The 19,426-nt window shown below is 43.3% G+C and overlaps 1 protein-coding gene across 7 annotated transcripts in view; it reads right to left on the bottom strand.

Moving 5' to 3' along the window:
- The window catches only part of ST6GAL2 (ST6 beta-galactoside alpha-2,6-sialyltransferase 2), a 275,950-nt gene that overhangs the window by 57,572 nt on the left and 198,952 nt on the right, over positions 1-19,426 (bottom strand). Inside the window, exon 1 of one of the 7 annotated variants that reach the window (XM_038377780.2) lies at positions 14,589-14,837. The exons of 5 other annotated variants lie outside the window; for them this stretch is intronic. The gene's annotated coding sequence lies outside the window, so the exon portion shown is untranslated. Of the gene's footprint in view, positions 1-14,247; positions 14,339-14,588; positions 14,838-19,426 lie in introns of those variants that run through there. One more of the 7 variants, XM_038377789.2, reaches the window with a different exon arrangement.

The raw sequence follows: 19,426 nt of genomic DNA, 5'->3' as shown, positions 1-19,426 counted from the left end.
CTTCACAATTACTCCTGTCGTTGATCAGTCCTTAAACTCATTAAAAATTCTAAAATTCCTAGACAAAAAACTTCATTAAACTTCAAATACAGTGAAACAATTTGAGGGAGTTTCAGCCCTCAAGAATCAATTTCCTCTCCACAAACCTGGAGCTTGGATGAACCCAGGAAAGCACAGGAGTCCGGAACTGGCTTCCAGCGGGGACTGCCCTGTAAGTAAAGCTTCCGAAACATTTTGTTTTTTGATAAAGGATAGTTGGACAGCCTCATGCATTTACTGACACAGCCATCAATATAGGCAACTATCTTCTTCAGCAGTTCCCCTCTATGTTTGTCACTCTCTTTGACAACAATCATCACCAGCTAAATTGTCTGGAAAATGTAAAAAAGTGTACAGATGATCAATGGTGGAAAATCTTAGGAATATAATTTTGCTTTAAAAATGCTTTTCCATGAAGTACATTTCTGCACACAACATACCTCAGCTACAAAGGGACCTATTCTTTTTGAGATGCACAGATGCATGACTCCCGTTGACAGGAGTTATGAGAGTGCATCAATAGGAGAATAGGCTTCAAAGTGTCTACATTTACCAAACATTGATCCATCCTAGAAGCACTTTTTAAGAATGACACATTCGTTCCCCTACTGCATTTTCCTCTCAGCTCTTCAGAAACAATAGACTGCAGTAGCTGACTAGACTCAGCGCCATGAAACCCCCCCCCTCAAATTTAAATACCATTAAAGCTATGGCACAAAACCACTAAAGCCACAAAATTCAAGTTATTTGTCTAGGAGATAAGAGTAACACAAAGACTTTCCACATCTCTTGGTCAGGGCTGTTTTATTTGTTATGATGTGGAGAACATTGTATTGTATTGTTGTTGGGGCTTTTTTAGATGCACACTTTTCTCAGGTAAACTGTCTGCATTTAGAACACAACACAGATAATTTTCCTGAGAGAGACACTTGTCTCAGGAGAACACCCTGGGCTCAGTCAAGCAGCACAGGCATTGTCTCATATTGGAGCAGTGCAAATCCATACTGCTCCCAGGGGAAGTTATGGAAGATAGGCTTCTCTCCCCCTAACTCCAGAGCCTCACCAGTGCACAAGGGAAGCACGCCTGCTACTAGATCTCTTAAGAAGGCACAGCATACTTCCCTTGCTGTGTTGGGCCCATTCAATGGGCCGGTGTGAAAGAAGCTCCCTCTTTGGAGTAGTGAGAACCATTAGGGTGCACTCAGGGACAGCACTGTGACAAGCCAACGAGTAGGGCATGCAAGGACTGGGGGAGGCTCCTTATGCATCTTCACCCCCTACAGACCCACATAAGGCCCGACACAGTCTGACCCCTGCTTAACACTTGAATAAGGATGTATTTCTCCCAATTGATGGATGGCAGCATATGGCTCTTAGGACACTTTTTTTTTTTTTTAAAACAGATTATGGTGTTTGGCGTAAATACATGTTTCAGCACGTAAAAAAATTCTTAAGAACTGTTTCTCAAATGTTAGCACTGTGCTTGCATGGAAGACACTTTTCAAAGGTTTGTCAAAATAATGAAAGAAACTGACTGTTCTAGTGGACTTGCAGTTTTCTATCTGTCAGTCTTAAGTCTAAGGCACCCAAAACACACACAATCCATTCTGGGCTGAAGCTTGTTTTTTAAAGGTCTCCCTCTGAGATGGAAAGGTTTTAATAAACATAAAAGTTAATTGCTTGACAATGTTTACGTAATGCAGCTTTAACAAAGGAGGTTGTCTGTCTTTTGCGTACGTGTACCTTGAATTATAAACCTCTGAAAGTAGATTATTAAGGAAGTGCTGATACAACCTCGGGTATGGTCATGCCCAAAGACTGTTCTTATGCTGATGGGTTTGCATGTTCTTTATTTTTGTACTAAACTCATATTAATGTTTGTGGCAAGTCTGTGCATGGAACTAGGTTAGGTTGGCCTTGTATCTGTATCTTATATACTGTATGATATCTGAATTACATTTTCTTAACATTTGTCATTACCTATTTTTAGTACAAACCACATTTGTATTTATATTATTGTAAACTACTTCAGTTACGTGAATGTAACTTGTAAAACAGAATGATTGCGGACGCCATGATTTTTAGAAAGTTATATAGTATACATTACATATTTCAAGACTTTTCCAGAACTCTTATTATAACCCCATTTTTCTTATTCCAAACACTTATTGTGTATGTACGGTTGCCAGGTGTCCAGTTTTTTAACGGAACACCCAGTTGAAAAGGGACCCTGGCGACTCCAGTTAGCACCACTGACTGGGCCATTAAACGTCTGGTTGGTGCGAAGCTGGCAGGCTCCCTGCCTGGCTCTGCATGGCTCCCAGGAAGTGGCAACATGTCGCTTGGCTCCTAGGTAGAGGGACAGCCACGGGGCTCCATGTGCTGCCCCGCCCTGTACGCCGGCTCCGCAGTTCCCGTTGGCTGGGAACCACAGCGCCTGCAGGCGAGGGACATGTCACCACTTGCGGGAAGCTGCTCGAGGTGAGCACTGCCTGCAGCCTGCACCCTCACCCTGCTCCAATCCCCAGCCCGGAGCCCCCTCCTACACGCCGAACCCCTCTGCCCCAGCCTGGAGCCCCCTTCTACAGCCTAAAACCTTCATTCCCCAGCCTCACCCCAAAGCCTGCACCCCCAGCAGAGCCCTTACTGACCCGCACACCCCAACCTCTGCCCCAGCCTGGATTCCCCTCCCACACCCTGAACCCCCACTCATTTCTGGCCCCACCTCGGACACCTACTCCCAGCCCATAGTCCATACCCCCTCCCAAACCCCTGCCTCAGCCCGGAGCCCCCTCCCACACTCCAAACGCCTTGGCCCCAGCCCAGAGCATCCTCCTGCACCCCAAACCCCTCATTCCTGGCTGCACCCCAGAGCCTGCACCCCCAGCCCAGAACCCATATCTTCTCTTGCACCCCAACCCCCTGCCTCAACCCAGGGAAAATGAGCGAGTGAGGGAGGGTCGGGGAGAGCAAGCAACAGAGGGAGAGGGATGGAGTGAGCTGGGGGGGTGGGGGAGGCAGGGCCTTGGAGCGGCAAAGGTGGGGCCTCGGGGATGGGGTGGGGCAGGAGTGTGTCGTTTTGTGCAATTAGAAAGTTGGCAACCATACTATAATGCCTTATGATATAGTCATCCCTGGCACTTTATTCTCTTATAACCAGTGAGCTTCTTTGATACATCAAAACTTGTCACCCTAACTCAGGGATATTTCCTACGGTGTTTGTTTCCTGCCTCTTAAGTTTATCATTTGCTGTTGACAACAGCTTCCAATGAGAATACAAACTGGTCTAAAAATCATACATATCCTGATCCAAAGCTTATTTCAGACTGATGAGTTTTGGATTAGGCTCATAATGCACTGTATGGATTACTAACCTTATAGTTTGGTAAATATTCCTGCACTATACAAGATTGTTTTTTCTTTGCAACCATCCTGTGCATTTGTTTTTTGCAAACATATACTTTGCAAAGACACAGGGTTTTCAAGATGTCTGAATTAATATCCGATGGATGCAATAACCCTCCAATAAAATTACAATAGGTATAAGAGGACTTACATTCAAAACGAATTTGTTTGTTAATAATTGGACACTGACCTCTATGTCAATGCATTGGTATCGGACATACATTCCTGGCATGATCCTGCTTCCATTACCTTCAATGGGACTGGATTGGACCCTCAATAATTATATGTAGTGAAAATCTTGACCCATTGAACTCAATGGGAATTTTCCTATGGCCTTCAAATACAGCCATGATTTCTTCCATATTTCTGTGGATTCTACATTTTGCTGCTTTTGTGGTGAGTGATAGATTTCCTGCGTCATAAAGTATAGGAAGTGCTGAACTGGCCATTCAGTTGTTGGCCATTCTACTGAATCTTACCGCAAGGGTACTGCTTAGTTTAATTGTGATAGCAGTTTCTGTGATCTGGAAACTTGTCCATTAGGAACCCGAGTCCACATTTCACATAAGTGACTAGTCGCCATCACATAATAACAGGCTTTCATTTGCTATTGACTAGATTCAAAGTGGCAGTGTAAAGATGAAAGGCTCCATATATCCCATTATCAGTCACCTGAGCCATACAAGAACCACTTTGTGTCATGAAATCTAAAATATCTGTGATATCTATTAACCCATTGTGATGCACTGTACCTCAAAGTAGCACCCTGTAGCCCCCATACTCATCATTTGTATATGGTTGTGATATTTCATACAGAGCACGCCATATAAGCTACCATATGAAAGGTCACGAACTGCTGAAACTCATTGTTCTGTCAAAATATATGTATCATTACCACATATGAAGTTATGAGATTTTGCTATACAGTTGTTATTGAAATATGTTGTGAGTTTGGAAGATGCCCACAAGTAGCTCTCCAGTGACAGCAAAGGTGGTAACCCACACCCAAATGGGCGTTAAGTGACCATCACGAGCTACTGACCAGCAGGGAACTGTAAACAAGAGATTTACAAATCTGTAAGAGGCAGTTGCACAAACACCACACAATGGGGACTGCTCAACTCTGTGAATCAGCAAGGCCCACTGGGACATGCCTGGGCCATTATCTTCCCTGGGACATGAACTGAGAGTATAAAATAAGGGACAGTCATCATGAGACCACCTCTCTCCTTCCTCACCTACGCTGAAGACAACAAGAGTGCTGGGGAGACAAAGACTTGCCTGAGGAGGTTGTGAAGGCTAGGACTAAAACAGGGTTTAAAAGAGAACTAGATAAATTCATGGAGGTTAAGTCCATTAATAGCTATTAGCCAAGATAGGTAAGGAATGGTGTCCCTAGCTTCTGTTTATCAGAGCGTGGAGATGGATGGCAGGAGAGAGATCACTTGATCACTACCTGTTAGGTTCACTCCCTCTGGAGCACCTGGCATCGGCCACTGTCGGCAGACAAAGGGCTGGTGGACCTTTGGTCTGACCCAGTATGGCCATTCTTATGTTCTTATGACTTTGAACCGAGGAGAATGGTACCCGACTGAGAAGGAAATTCAGTGTGTGTATTAAGAATTGTGAGCTGGCTAAAATACATAAATACTAGCATGAGAAACAGCTTGATCCAAATCTTGCTTAGTCTGAAAGTTTAGGATTTAAAATGCAGGTTTACTTTTTATTTTCTTAGGTAACGATCTCTGACCTTTATGTCTACCACTTATAATCACTTAAAATCTTTCTGTACTTATTTTAATAGTTCATCTTTACCAGTGAGTTTGTTTAAAGTGCTTGGGGAATCTTCTGGTGCACATTCACTATTCTTTGACGAAGTGGTAAACTAATTAATGAGCCTGCATTGTTCAACAGAATGTCTTGAGCAGTGTAAGATGTTACATTTCTGGGGTATAAGGCTGGGGGCTGAAGGGATTTGCTGCTGTCTCCCTCTTTATAGCTCATGAGTGGCTTAGAGCAGTGGTTCTCAAACTAGGGGCGCCACTTGTTCAGGGAAAGCCCTGGTGGGCCGGGCCAGTTTGTTTACCTGCCGCGTCCCGCAGCCCCCATTGGCCTGGAGCGGCGAACCGCAGCCAGTGGGAGCCACGATCGGCCGAACCTGTGGATGCAGCAGGTAAACAAACCAGCCTGGACCACCAGGGGCTTGCCCTGAACAAGCGGCACCCCTAGTTTGAGAACCATTAACTTAGAGAGCATTCGTGCAATTTAGCTGGGTGTGTCTCAGCTACCAACATACAGAGTGATAGCCACACCTGGAGGGGGTCTGCTGCTTGTCACTAGCAAAGCATTATGAGACAGTGCCCAGGCTGGAGAGTTAAGGGGGCACAGCAGTCCCATTGTTCCAGGTTGTACCCTGGGGATCCTATCACTCATACACTGAATTCAGAAAAATTTTAAACTAGCACACCCTTAAATATGAACTGATCTGTTTCAGAATCTTTATAAAGTGAGTCCTTATTACATTTATGTCCAGTTTATGTGCATGTTTTAAAAACATGGAGAGAGATTCAAATCCTGCAATCCATGCTCAGGCAAAGCTTCCAAGAGAAACAGGTGTAAAGTGATTTAAAAATCAGGGCTTTTTTTTTTTTTAACCAGCGGATTTAAATGATAATTAAAATAAATTGAAAGCAGCTTGATTAAACTGTGGATTTAAAGTGTTTTTATTATTTTCCTGAAGTAAAATGGGATCTATCTTATAAAAATATACATTGTGGAATGATATAAGTGATGGGCCAAACCCTGTAAATATACTATCATAGGCTGTAGCACTTTGGACCATTACTGTAGAATATAACTGTACATATAATAAGCATAGATTTCCCATTTACACACTTTGGCCCCAATCCTGCAAGGAGAACCTTGTAGGCAGAGGAGTTTTTGTGCACATGATATTCCATACAAGATCAGAGCCTTTGTTTACAACCAGATATTACTGTAAACAAGCCAAAAGTTGTTCTTCAAAAGATGTACAAAGGGATAAATCCTCTGCTAAGCTCAGATACACAGGCTTAGCGCAGGAAAACAAGGAAGCAACATTCAGCACTGTAGCTGCTTCAACTTCAGGAACCCCACACCCTCTACGGCAGGAGTGGGCAAACATTGGGGTTGTGAAACTGTATGGAGGGCCGGGTAGGAAAGGCTGTGCCTCCCCAAACAGCCTGCCCCATCCGCCCTCTCCCACTTCCCGCCCCCTGACTACCCCCCCCTTAGAATCCAACCCATCCAACCCCCCACTCCCCATCCCCTGACCGCCCTGCCCCATCCAACCGCCCACTGCTCCCTGTCCCGACTGCCTCCCAGAACCCCATGCCCGTTATCCAACCCCCCTGCTCCTCACCCCCTTACCATGCCGCTCAGAGGGGCAGGAGCTCGCAGTCACACTGCTGTGCTACCCGGCAGGAGAGGCGAGCCAGAGTGCTGGCAGCGTGGTGAGCTCAGGCTGCGGGGGAGAGGGGACAGCAGTGGAGGGGCCGAGGGCTAGCCTCACCGCCAGGAGCTCAAGGGCCGGGCAGGACGGTCCCGTAGGCCAGTTTGCCCACCTTTGCTCTACAGTCTGAACTCCAAGCTCCCTGGGGCTGGTTGGCTATTAGATTCACAAAGTGGAAGTTCTACCTGCCCTGCTCCTAAAAATCTCCTGTATGATGTGGGGCATGTTCCCCCCCCCCCCCCCCGGCCCAATGACAGCTCCATGACAGAAAGGAGATATGAACATCCTGCAGGGTCTCCTTGAACCCTTCACAACGTTAGAGGGGACCAACAGTGTTTGGCCCCCTAGGATTTTAAGGCCTGATCCAAAGTCCTCTGAAGTCTTTCTGTTTGCTTCAATGGGCTTTGAATTACCAGCAGTCATTTTGTAACCCTAGCTATAAAACATCTTTATCTGGCTGTATTTATAGTGCTTACTATAATAAGGTATAATAAGGATGTGTTGTGAATCCTACTGGGATGACAATTACATAGATATGCAATGAATGACATTTCTTATTTACATTTAGATTTATAAAACAAATTCTTCCATAAAGCACAGGGCAAATATACCCAATGTAATAAAACACATGTAACTAAATATGAGCACATCTCTTTCAGGAAGTTGGAAAGTAAAGAAGGCCATCATCTCCTACAGCCTGAACTTATAAGGTATACGGCTGCACACCTTCAACTCCCAAGAAGTCTGAAGCACTATGCAAGACTGGGCCTCTGGAAGGTCAAAGTGCTTTGAAGGGCAGTAAACAAAGGCTCTGTCAGAGCCACTGCTAGGAGCAAGTCCCAAGGTAAAGTAGTCTGGTGGCCAAATGCACACTTTTGGCAGTACCTCGTTTCAGTGTCAGTACAATGTCTGGATGTGGATTCTGAATTTCCAGACCCTAAATTCAAAGAAATTATCTGATGACACCTTGTCACTGTTGAACATTTTGAATCTATTTCCTAAATTAAGTATCCTCACACCTTCTCGTCAACTGTCTAAATGGGCCATCTTGATTATCACTACAAAAGTTTTTTTCTCCCACTGATAATAGCTCATCTTAACTAATTAGCCTCTCACAGTTTGTATGGTAACTTCCAACTTATCTGTACATACATATATCGTCTTACTATATGTTCCATTCTATGCATCCGATGAAGTGGGCTGTAGCCCACGAAAGCTTATGCTCTAATAAATTTGTTAGTCTCTAAGGTGCCACAAGTACTCCTGATTTTTTTGTGGATACAGACTAACACAGCTGCTACTCTAAAACCTGTCACTTTGAAATATGAACACTTAACTTATTACCATCCCCCTCCCAAGCCAAATGGCAGAGAAACCACTTTCTCTGAATTTCAATCGTCTTTTAAATGATGACTTCACACTAGGAGTTAGGTATGTTATGTCTGTGTTAATATCCGTGTTAGTAGACCTTGTTAGTACACCTCCTTGTCATCCCTCCATGCCTGAATGGAGATACTAGGTATATTCTTCTTGCTGCCTCAGAGCATACTCACGTAAACTCTTACATGCACTCATAAGAATTAATTTTCAAATACCGGATAATTATAAACATTATAAACCAGCCAGCTATTTTCTTCATTCATCAATCCTTTAGATCCCACTAAACACCCAAAGCAATAGTAAACATTGTCAGTGGTAGAGTGGCACCACCAGCCAATGTAGATTTTATACTTACAACTGGAATTTGTCAAATGCAAGGATTTGAATGTAGCTGGCCCACAGCATTCTTTGCTAGAATACTGAGTACAGACACTGGCATTGAGAGACAAAGCATGTACAGGTTGGCCCAACAAAAGTATTTGACATTAACCATATCTATTCAAGAGTGATAGGCCTATAAACAAGTTCACAAGGGGTTGACAAGAATATTTTGTCACATTCGTAAGCTTCAGTACCATAATCAATGTTCCCTTGCTCTGGTGACATGAAGATTGCTAAGGCTAACAAAGAAACAGAGATGTGTTCAAAACTTCATAAGCAGTCACCTGCACAGTCATTGATGGTGCCACAGTTCCTTGGGTAGTACACTGGGTATCATCAAGGACTTTGTGACCAATGTCAGAGTCTACACTAACCACCAGCTAGCAACAAAGGATGCATACCTTCTCTTTGACGGTGTACAAAGATTCTACCTCAAAGAATGCCACAAGTTCTAGCAGAGCTACAGCAGCAAGTAAAGTGCATCAGTTGAGTGCAAAACACACAGTTAACTCCACAAGAAGTTGCCTTGATGGTTACTGAAACTAAGAAACACTTCATTTAAATCATTTGTTCAGAACTCATTCAAGACAAGAAGTTTCACCAAATGGCACACACTAAAGCACCAGCTACACACCATAAGTAGAGAAAACACTCAAGTGGCAATAAACCAGGGAGGTGTAGTAATCAACAGAAAATACATGGTTACCTTTCCTGAGGAAACTGGTAATGTCCCTGTATAACAGGGGATCCCAAACTTGGTTCGCAGCTTGTTCAGGGTAAGCCCCTGGTGGGCCACAAGATGCTTTGTTTACCTGCAACTGTTAGCTCAAGCAACTCACAACATATATCTGTCTGGATACATTGAACCTCAGTTTAAATTTATACAAATGATCATCATAATAATGGTAATCTTAATCCTCAAGGCTGATGGCTGTACATTCATGTATTTTAAACAAGTCCATTTTAAAAAAATCCAATTAAGCTAAAAAACTGATTTTTCTGAATTAAAAAAAGCAATCTGTTCAAAACGTTATCACTAATATGGATAACAAAAACACACTGGAGTTTCACATGAGTAAAAGTTTCAGGACTGGATCAAGAATGTAATCTAAGATTACCCACAAGATTTACAAAAAGCTTGTTGCATATGTTTTTAATGTTATGTCATAATAATTGTCTATAACACTAGTATGCCCCAATCCTGCAACCACTCATATGTTTACCTGGAAGCACAGAAATCGTTCAATTGTGGGGAAACAAAATCCATTATGGAACAAATGGATGTGTTTAACTTTAAGCAAATGCATAAGTGTTTGCAAGATTGGGGCCTTGACGGTAAATTCTTCAGGGCTCAGATGTGTCTGTACAGCAGCTAACATAACTTCTTGTATCTTTGAAAGCTATTTTCAAAATAGTCAACATCTGTGAATGAAATAATCACTAAGGGAAACTCTGATTTATACACCTGAAATATTTTAAGTTTCTAAACTTTCAGGGGTAAATATATGTAACTTGCTAATTTGTGTAAATCTCTGCCCACAATTTAATAGATATGTGCACCCAATTTTCATGTACCCCAAAATATACAATATATGATGAAATACAGAATATTGATCTGAGTCAGTACAACCAAGAGAATCATATTAGATGGCTCTTTTTTTAGTTATGTAAAGTGTGAAAAACAAGAAGCATATTTACAGAACGGCGCCCTAAGGGTACAAAATTCAGGGTAGAACAATGCATGCAGCTGCTCTACAAGTAAGCATGCTCAGATAAAAAAAAAATCGGAAAGTAATTATTTTTGCTGGATACAGTGTACATAGATCACTGCACTAAGCTTACATAATTAAACAAGACAAAGGTCAGATGGTACCTAATAAACCATTTATAACAGTAATTATAACTGAACTGTGCCAGTCTAGTACTTTATAATAACTAACAGTTGTGTAATAATTAAAGGAAAATCTCCTGTTTTAAGTTTCTTTTGTTGTAAATCAATACCACCAACATTACCAACCCATATTTTCTAATACACTAAGTGCACAAAAAGGGACTGTAGTATTAGAAAATGCTATTTAAAGGCTTAATCCTGCTAACCCTTACTGAAGAGAAGCCCCACTGAAGTCCCCAACAGTCTGATCAAACAAAACAGTATTTGGTTCTGCACTTAAAAAGTGGGAGCAAACCCAAATATTGTGTCTTCTGTATCAAGGTCCCAACTCCTTAGTTCCAAAGTTACTGGAGCACAGGAGAAATCAAACTTTTTCATAGGGTGGACTGTATCCCAGAAATTGTCTCACTAATCATCTCCAGTCCATTTGTATTCTGGTGAACACCCTCCCCTACCATTTGTAAACAACATCAATTGCTTACACGGACAAGTAATACTAAAAAAGTAGTACACGTTTAGCTTCTCTTAATGCCATTAACAACTAACCCAAGGAAGAGGAGCCAGCACCACATGCCAACTAGCTCTACATAAACCACCAGCATGTGCTCTGTAAACCCTCAGTAGTCCCCAAACCACAGTTTGAAAATTGCTGCTGTAGCAGAGAAGTGTGTTCCTACTGAGAGTTTTACATACAATTCTGGACTAGACAAGAAGATATTCCAGCACCTTATGCTAATATACCATGGTGTAAATCCAGAGTATTCCAGTACAGTAAATCTTCAATAACTCGACCATGACCTAATTTAGCATGGTCAGTCTGGTCCTTCGTTTTATTTACCACAGCTCTTACCAAATTGAATTAAAGTATCAGATTCCATGAAAAAAAATTAAGACAATGTAAGTTTTGCACGAGAGAGCACTCAAAATCAGAAAATGGATATGCAGATGTTGTTAATGCACAACCTTAATTCTGCCCCCAAATGCACTGTGATATTGTATTGTATAATGAGAAATCCTGTAAACCCTACTGTGACACACATGCCTAAGGGACAGATTTATGGTTGATGTGCAACTTTGGCATTTCCTTACTTGAGCATTTAAATGGATAACCTTAACATTCTCTTAAAATCATTTTATAATGCAATATCCTAATTGTGTGGTTTTGTAGTTTTTCTTTAACACAGGGGAAAGCAAAAACATAAGGAGATGGCACTTCACAAGTCAGCTGTCCTGCTGTCTTCCAGTAATTTGTGGAAACGCCAAATCTGGAATTATCTGCCCAGGCATCCCCAGATAACCTTTGCCTGTGCACAGGTGGGGTTACTTGACAAAACATCTTCTATTACCAACATCAGGAGCTGCACAGTTCCTAAGGTAAATCACAGTAGGTTTCCTCCGACAAACCATGCAAAGTGCAGAGCAGCCCTCACTGAAGTCCCTATCTTATACTGTACAAGCCACAGGCAACTGCCGTGCCTACGTAGAGTCTCTCTGACTTGAATGGCTTCTGCATGGATACCATAGTAGTCGACCCACTCAAATTGCAGGATCAGGGCCTAATTCCTTGCTCATTAAAAGGTGCACAGGATTTACCCCATGCACAACTTTAGTACACTTCTCAATACATAGTCCAGTTAGCCAGTCGTACATGCACAACATAGACGTCCTCAGCTGTACAATTGACGATCTTGGTTAAAAAAAAAAATGATGCAAAATGTACTACACATGCCCAGCCTGTGATTTTCAGTCAAATCAAATCAAATTCACAGAAAACACTTCTCCTGAATAAGAAGAACAACAATAAATAAGAATAAGAACAACACTGAATAAGAATAATACTTCTCCTAGATAAGGTCTAGTTCCAAGTCAAATGCCAAATCACAGCCATTCAGAGTAAAGGGTTATTTTAAACAAAAATTGCAAGAACTTTATTTTTAAGTGGGAAAATGCCCCCCTCCCACATTATCAAAACCACTGAATTATTTTTGCTGAAGCTTTCAAAAATAAATGATCTCAGGCAGAGACCAAGCCTGGAAAGTTTCATCCCAAAAGATGAAAACTCAAAGTTCTGAAAGACTAAAAACAGAAGGCTAGAACAACAACTATTATGCAACCTTGATTATAATGATTGCTGCTGGCTCTACTATAACATCACTGCTGATTTAACATTTTTACATGCAAAAACAAATTAATCTTAATATTCCATAAGTAGGGCCTTACCAAATTCTCAGTCCATTTTAGTCAATTTCACGGTCATAGAATTTAAAAAATAAAAAATTTAATTATTTCAGATATTTAAATCTAATATTTCATGGTGTAACTGTAGGGGTCCTGCCCCAAAAGGGGATTGTGAGAGGGTTGCAAGGTTATTGTAGGGGAAATTGTGGTATTGCCACCCTTACTTGTGCGTTTCTGCTGGCAGCGGCACTGCCTTCTGAGCTGGGTGTCTGGAGAGTGGCAGCTGCTGGTCAGGAGCACAGCTCTGAAAGCAGCACCACTGCCAGAAGCAGTGAAAATGTAAGGATGGCACAGTATGGTATTGTTACCCCTACCTCTGTGCTGCTGCCTTCAGAGCTGAGCCCTTGGCCAGCAGTTGCCAGTCTCTGGCCACCCAGCTCTGAATGCAGCAGCAGAGAAGCAAGGGTAGCATGGTATGATATGGTATTGCCTCCCTTACTTCTGTATTGCTGCTGTCCAGACACTGCCTTCAGGGCTGGGTGCCTGGCCAGCAGCTACTACTCTCCAGCCACCCAGCTCTGAAGCAGTACAGAAGTAAGGGTGGCAATACCATGACTCCACTACAATCCCTGTCCCCCGCAACCCAATTTTGTGAAACCCGAGTTTGTGAAACACTGGTCTCTTCTGTGAAATCTGTATAGCATAGGGGAAAAGCACACAAAAGACCAGATCCGTTTTTCGCTGCCGTGAATTTGGTGTCCTATCCATAAGTGATTAAAGAAATCATTCATATCAGCAATCAATTCAAAGCATTTTTCTAATATCCACCGACACCAATTATAATTAAAATAACTATAAAAATAATAGAATATTACTGAGGCTAAAATTCCTGATAAAAATATAATCATTCGACAGAAAAGACCAAAGTTGCATATTAAAGGTACATTGGTAAGTATCTCCCCCCCCCCCCCCCGGGAAAAGGCTGATTCTTACAATAGTAAACAGTTGCAAAACTATTCCAAGTTCAACCTTTGTTCAAGAAAGCAAAGAGGGAGCTATGAAAAGAGCCCTGGAAAGCAGTATCACAGAAAAGGTCTCATTTCAATTCCTGGAAAGCGCCGCCTCTCTAACTAGATCTGTTCAGCCCTCGGAAGCGGCAAAGTCCTGCTAAAAGACACACGCCGCCGACTGCAACGCGGAGACGGAGCTATGCCGCCGGGAGACCCCACGGGGGCGACACGCACAGATTGCCCAGGCAGCAAACGGTGCAAAGCACAAACCCGCCCCACAAAAAAGTACATTTCGCGAGGGGGCGCGCGCGCGCGTTTGCAGCCCAATCATGGGCTTTTCCTCACATCTTTATATTCGAGATCGCTACGGGGGAGTCAGTCTCGTGGCCTCCAAACCCGGAGCTCTTTGCTTGAATTCGGATTGCTCGGGGGGGGGGGGGGGAACCGCGGCGCTTCTCTGAAGGGCAACCTACTTCCGACCCCCTCAGCGCCTGGCCGTAGCAGTCCGCGGGCGCGCCCGGGGCATCCCGCTGCTGGCCTGAGCGCCGCCGCGGCCAGGCAGCGTCCGTCCCTCCGACCTTCGCGCCTCGCCCAGCCCGTCCAAGGGGCCGCCTCAGCATCGCTCCGCCGGGCTCACCCAGGGCCGGCCTCCTCCCCGGGGGCCGTCACGCCTGCGCCCCACCCCCGCGGCGGGGGGCGGCTGCTGCTGCTGCTGCTGCTATTGTCTCTCCCCGCCTCGCCCATCGCTGCCCCTGGGAGCGGGGCTGCTGCGCCTCCTCCCGGGGCGGCAGCGGGCGGCGTGTCCCCCCATTACCTAGCAGGAGCCGGGCTGCGAGAGCCGCGGGGCGCTGGGGCGCGGCAGGGCGGCTGGAAGCGCAGCTCGCTGCGGCGGCGGCGGGGCGGACATGCTGAGGCAGCGGCTGCTGTGCCGGGGCGGGGGGGAGCTGCTGCTGCTGCCGCCGCCGGCTCCGCGTCCCGGACTGAGGCGGCGGGGGGAGCGCGGGAGGGGCAGCAGCAGCAGCAGCAGGCTGGGCTCTGCCCGACTCATTGTTCGGGGAAGGGCGGGGGCGGGGTCACTGCTGCCTGCCTGGGGGGGGGGGGCGGGAGAGCCTCGCGTGTGCCGCTGCAGAGCCCCGCCGCCGGGGAACCCCGAGCCTCAGCCCTCTCCCGGCTGCGGGCGCTCAGCCACCCCGAGGCAGGACCGACTTGGAGCTGGGCGCGTGAGCGGGGCTCTCCGGCCCGGCCGCGCAGAACCGCTGGAGATCGTCGCTGGGCGAATCCCGCCAAACACGTGCGCGCGGAGGGAGTTGGGGGCTGAAGCCGGGGCCGGGGCCGGGGCCGGGGGCGTTGAAACCCCGGCTCGAGCCTGCCGTTTCCAACAACCGCGAGCTTGCTGGGGGGTCCCCGCTGCCAAATGCCAACCTCTGTTTGCAAGACCGCTGCCTGCAGACAGCCCGCGGGGTGCCTTGCCGGTGACCTTCGGGCATCCGCAGCAGGTCCAGCGCGCTGCGCTGCCTTTTCGTTACTGCCCTGGGGCTCGTCCTGCGGTACCTGCCCCCAGTGGTGCCCTCCGGCTGCTTCACTGGCAGCTTTGGAGGCTACATGAGGATGATATAAAGCATCTTGCAAAGTAGCAGCAGCGGGCGAGGGGAAGAGGGGACGTATTTTGCCCACACAAGAAAGTTTTAGGTTCAATTTAGTTTGATGTGGCTGGCCAAACACCAGAAAGGGGGCTGATGTGACAGTTCCACCACCCACGGAGAAAGCACAGCAAGCAGGAAGTATTGAAAAAGGCTGGGCTTTTAAGATAACACTACATTCGTTCGGGAAACATTTTAAGCTACTAAAGGCTTGGTTGAAGTTATTATCTACATGTCTACAAATTGTGTATTAAGGACTCAAAAACGATACAATGAAGCCTGTAAGATCAGCCCCAGCAAAGAAAATGAAAAATAAAATAAATGTTAAAAGGAACTACTGTAAATACGCTTTTGTACCTCTGCATTTGTAAGTAACCAACCCAGACTGGTTGATTCCTGCTGGATTCTCAGTTAGCTCCCACACGCAGATGTATTAGAAAGAGAGTTATTTGCAACCTAATCCTTGCTAGGCAAGTATTTGGAAAGCCATTGATTTTCATTATTATTCAATATTATTTTAGGGCTAGATTCTGCTATCCTTACTCCGATTTAATAGGTTGCAGAGTGGTAGCCGTATTAGTCTGTATCAGCAAAAACAACGAGGAGTCTTTGTGGCACCTTAGAGACTAGCAAATTTATTTGGGCATAAGCTTTTGTCTGCTAAAACCCACTTCATCAGCTGCTTGGAGTGGAAAATACAGAGGCAGGTATAAATCTTTTCACATCTTTTCATGTGCTGTGTATTTATACTTACCTCTGTATTTTCCACTCCATTCATCTGATGAAGTGGGTTTTAGCCACAAAAGCTTATGTCCAAATACATTTGTTAGTCTCTAAGGTGCCACAAGGACTTCAGATTTAATAGTAGTTTACCACAGACGGGTGCTTTGATCACACTTTTTACTTGAATTGAACTATTCACCTGCTTAAAGTTAAGCATCTACACAAACCTTTGCAAAACTAGGGTTTTATTGTTTCTGTATCTGTTATATCTAAAATATTCAAAACAAAGTTTATGAAAGAAATTTTTTCTTAAACTGTTCAAGAAAAGTTAATCAAAACAATGAGCATTACAGTTAAATAGGAGACAACATGCTAAGACAAATTAAAATATAGCATATTAATACCATACAAATAAAACAAAGGTGTTAAAAACAAAACATGATCAAGAAGCAGTGGGTTAAAAATAAAAAAGTCAAACTCTTGAAACAATGCTCCATACACAAAGCAAATACTAATGATCATAAATCCTTAAGCACTTTATCAACTTAGCCTATTTACTGTATTTGACTGAAGAAAGAGGAAGTTTGTGAAGGATAAATCTGATTAAGAAAACAAAATCACTTTTTTCTTCAAGTTAGGACACTTATGAAGTCAGGCTTTGGAAAAGAAATTACTTTATCTGAACTAAAGTAGTAAGTTGTAGATATAGACATTAAATGTGAAGTAAATAGTTTGACACTTCTTATGCATCACGGAAGACTAACAGCAAAAGCAGCCTTAAAAAAAGTTCTCACCAGAGATGCAATTAAGAGTTTGGCAACTGTTGGGTAATCATTGTAAGGATTTGTTGCTCCTGAAAGTTATTCCCACAGTCATTCAAAAATCTAAAATTTTAACTTAATGCCAAATTTTATTTATATATGCTTTGCCTACCAAGTAACTTACTTTTTTTTTTTTTTTTCAAATTTGTTGCATCACGCTACAAACATACCTGCTGGCTGGTACAATTAATCATAAGCATGTGTCATACAAAAATACAGTACAAGATATATATTCCTAACCCAATTTTCTTTCTTTACACTAGGAATTTGATTATATAGAAATACAGCTCCTGATATGTATATCAGTTCTAAAATGTGCTATTCTTTATAGTCATTCCACTTTCATTATTCCAAGTGAAAATTAATTTCAATTTAGAAGCAGAACCAATGAATAGTATGAGTTAAGTAATATTATAAGAAAGCTGGTAGCACAAAGATATTTTACATGTGATATAAGGACAGCACCTCACCTGGAAATTTTTCTCCCTATCAGGAGAAGAATTCAACAATAGGGAGTTAAACTATTTGAGCACAACTCTCATAGGTAGATACTACTGATAGTAAAGTCTATCTAAATATAAAAATTATCTCTGGGAAAGGAGTTGGAGGTTGTCTACAGTCAGGTAAGGTTTGCTTTTGCGTCTAGCTTTGGGTGCATTTTGCTTTTGGCTCAGCCAGTGAACTCTGAAGAACAAAGAGCCATATATCCCACAGTTCCTACCACTGGCCTGAGTCTGATTTCACTTACATTACTGTAAATAAAGAACCACCCAATGGAGTTATATTGGAGTAAAGACTGTGTGAGATTATTATTATCAGCCCACCAGTGATTTCAAAACACCTGGAGAAAAGGTTTGAAGTTCAGAGGACAGTAATTGCTGGAAAGTCCAGCTTTTCTAGAGGTTCAAGAATCTACATGCAAGTGCTTGAGTATGGGTGAGTGTTTCTTTTATATATAGTTAGCATGAGGATAAAGTTTCAGATACTATATACACACAGAGATATAGTTTCTGCTTTTCTGTTACTGAGTTTAAATACTGGTGTAAGTGCATCTATTATTTTGCTGCTGAATTAGTGGCACATATATAAAGGGAATAAATAACCTAATTTAGCCTGATCTTAAGAGGCAGGCCCTTAAAGTTATAACAGATCAGTGTAGCAATCATCTAAACCTACAAGATATAGTTTATAACTAAAGCCTCCAAAGCCCTGTTACAAATCAATTAATCATTCCCAGGACATGTTAACAACAAATTTAATGGGTGAAATCCTGACCCCACTGAAGTCAAAGAGGTTTTGCCATTTGCCATTGACTTCAGTGGGGCCAGGATTTCACCCAAAAGAACATATTAGAATTAGTCTAGCTTTGAACCTAAAGGGCTAAATTATGGCTGTCCCAATATGTGATGTGGGGTGGGGGGGGGATGTGTAGGGAGCTCTTACCTCCTCACCTTTGCATGTTTTGTGAGCACCACAGGCACTGCTACTCCTACTAATAATGCTTACCACCCCATAGGAACACATTCAAGTAGATTAGACCCCACTCCTCTGCAAACCAGCAAGCATAGAAGGCTACGGTAGGGAAAGTGTATGACACACCTCTTTGTCAAAGAGGTATAATATACCTATATGACCTATTAAGCATGCTCCATCCAGTACTTCTGGAGGCAGCATACCTGCTGCTTCCCTTCAAAAGCGCTGCTTCCCTTCAAAAGAACTGTTTCTGGATACTTTGTCTCCTTCAATATGCTTCTTCCGTGTTCTACCTCTAATGCAGCCAAAAGAAATTCTGAAGACTTTATATACTGTGTACCTGACAAATGCTGAACCAGGTTTTGTTTTTAATTGTGAAGTGGATTTTTAATAACAAAGTTACTGTAGTTGACTTCCTGGTCCTTCAAAAGTGTATTGGATTGGCAGTTGTTTGCATTTGTACGTGGATTTAGGAACTGAGCCAACAAGGAATTAATATCCTGCCTTCAGGAGAGGTTGTGGCCCAATTTTCCTTTTTCATATCTTCTAGAAGCTTTATCTCTAAGGGAAGTTATTTCTCTGCCCTTCATAAGCACCATGATGAAATATTCAGTAGCAGAATGATAGGGTAGAATTCAAGAATATAGGTAACTCAAGTTGGGACTCCATGACTATAGCATCCTGGCTCAAAAGAATTTGGGCGAGGGGTGAGGCAGGAAGGATGCAGTGCTTACCAAATTAGCAGGTTGTTGCTAAAATAAGCCTGGTATTTTGTTAAAAATCCCTTTCAAATATATGTATCTGAAAAACAATCTAATCATGGGCCAGATTCGGTTACACACTGAAACTCATTCAGCATAAACAAGAGTTAGATGCAGAGTAAGTGCTATTCACTATGAGTAAGTTTTATAATAAATCTGACATAAAACATTTGATTATCATTTAAAACTTTGTACTAAGTGTCATATCTTCAGATGGCCAGTAAGCCATTATGT

The sequence above is a fragment of the Dermochelys coriacea genome, chromosome 1 (genome assembly GCF_009764565.3).
Source record: "Dermochelys coriacea isolate rDerCor1 chromosome 1, rDerCor1.pri.v4, whole genome shotgun sequence".
Taxonomy (NCBI): Eukaryota; Metazoa; Chordata; order Testudines; family Dermochelyidae; genus Dermochelys; species Dermochelys coriacea.
The sequence above is the reverse complement of the archived record's forward strand: the minus strand, read 5'-3'. Positions and strand labels throughout refer to the sequence as shown.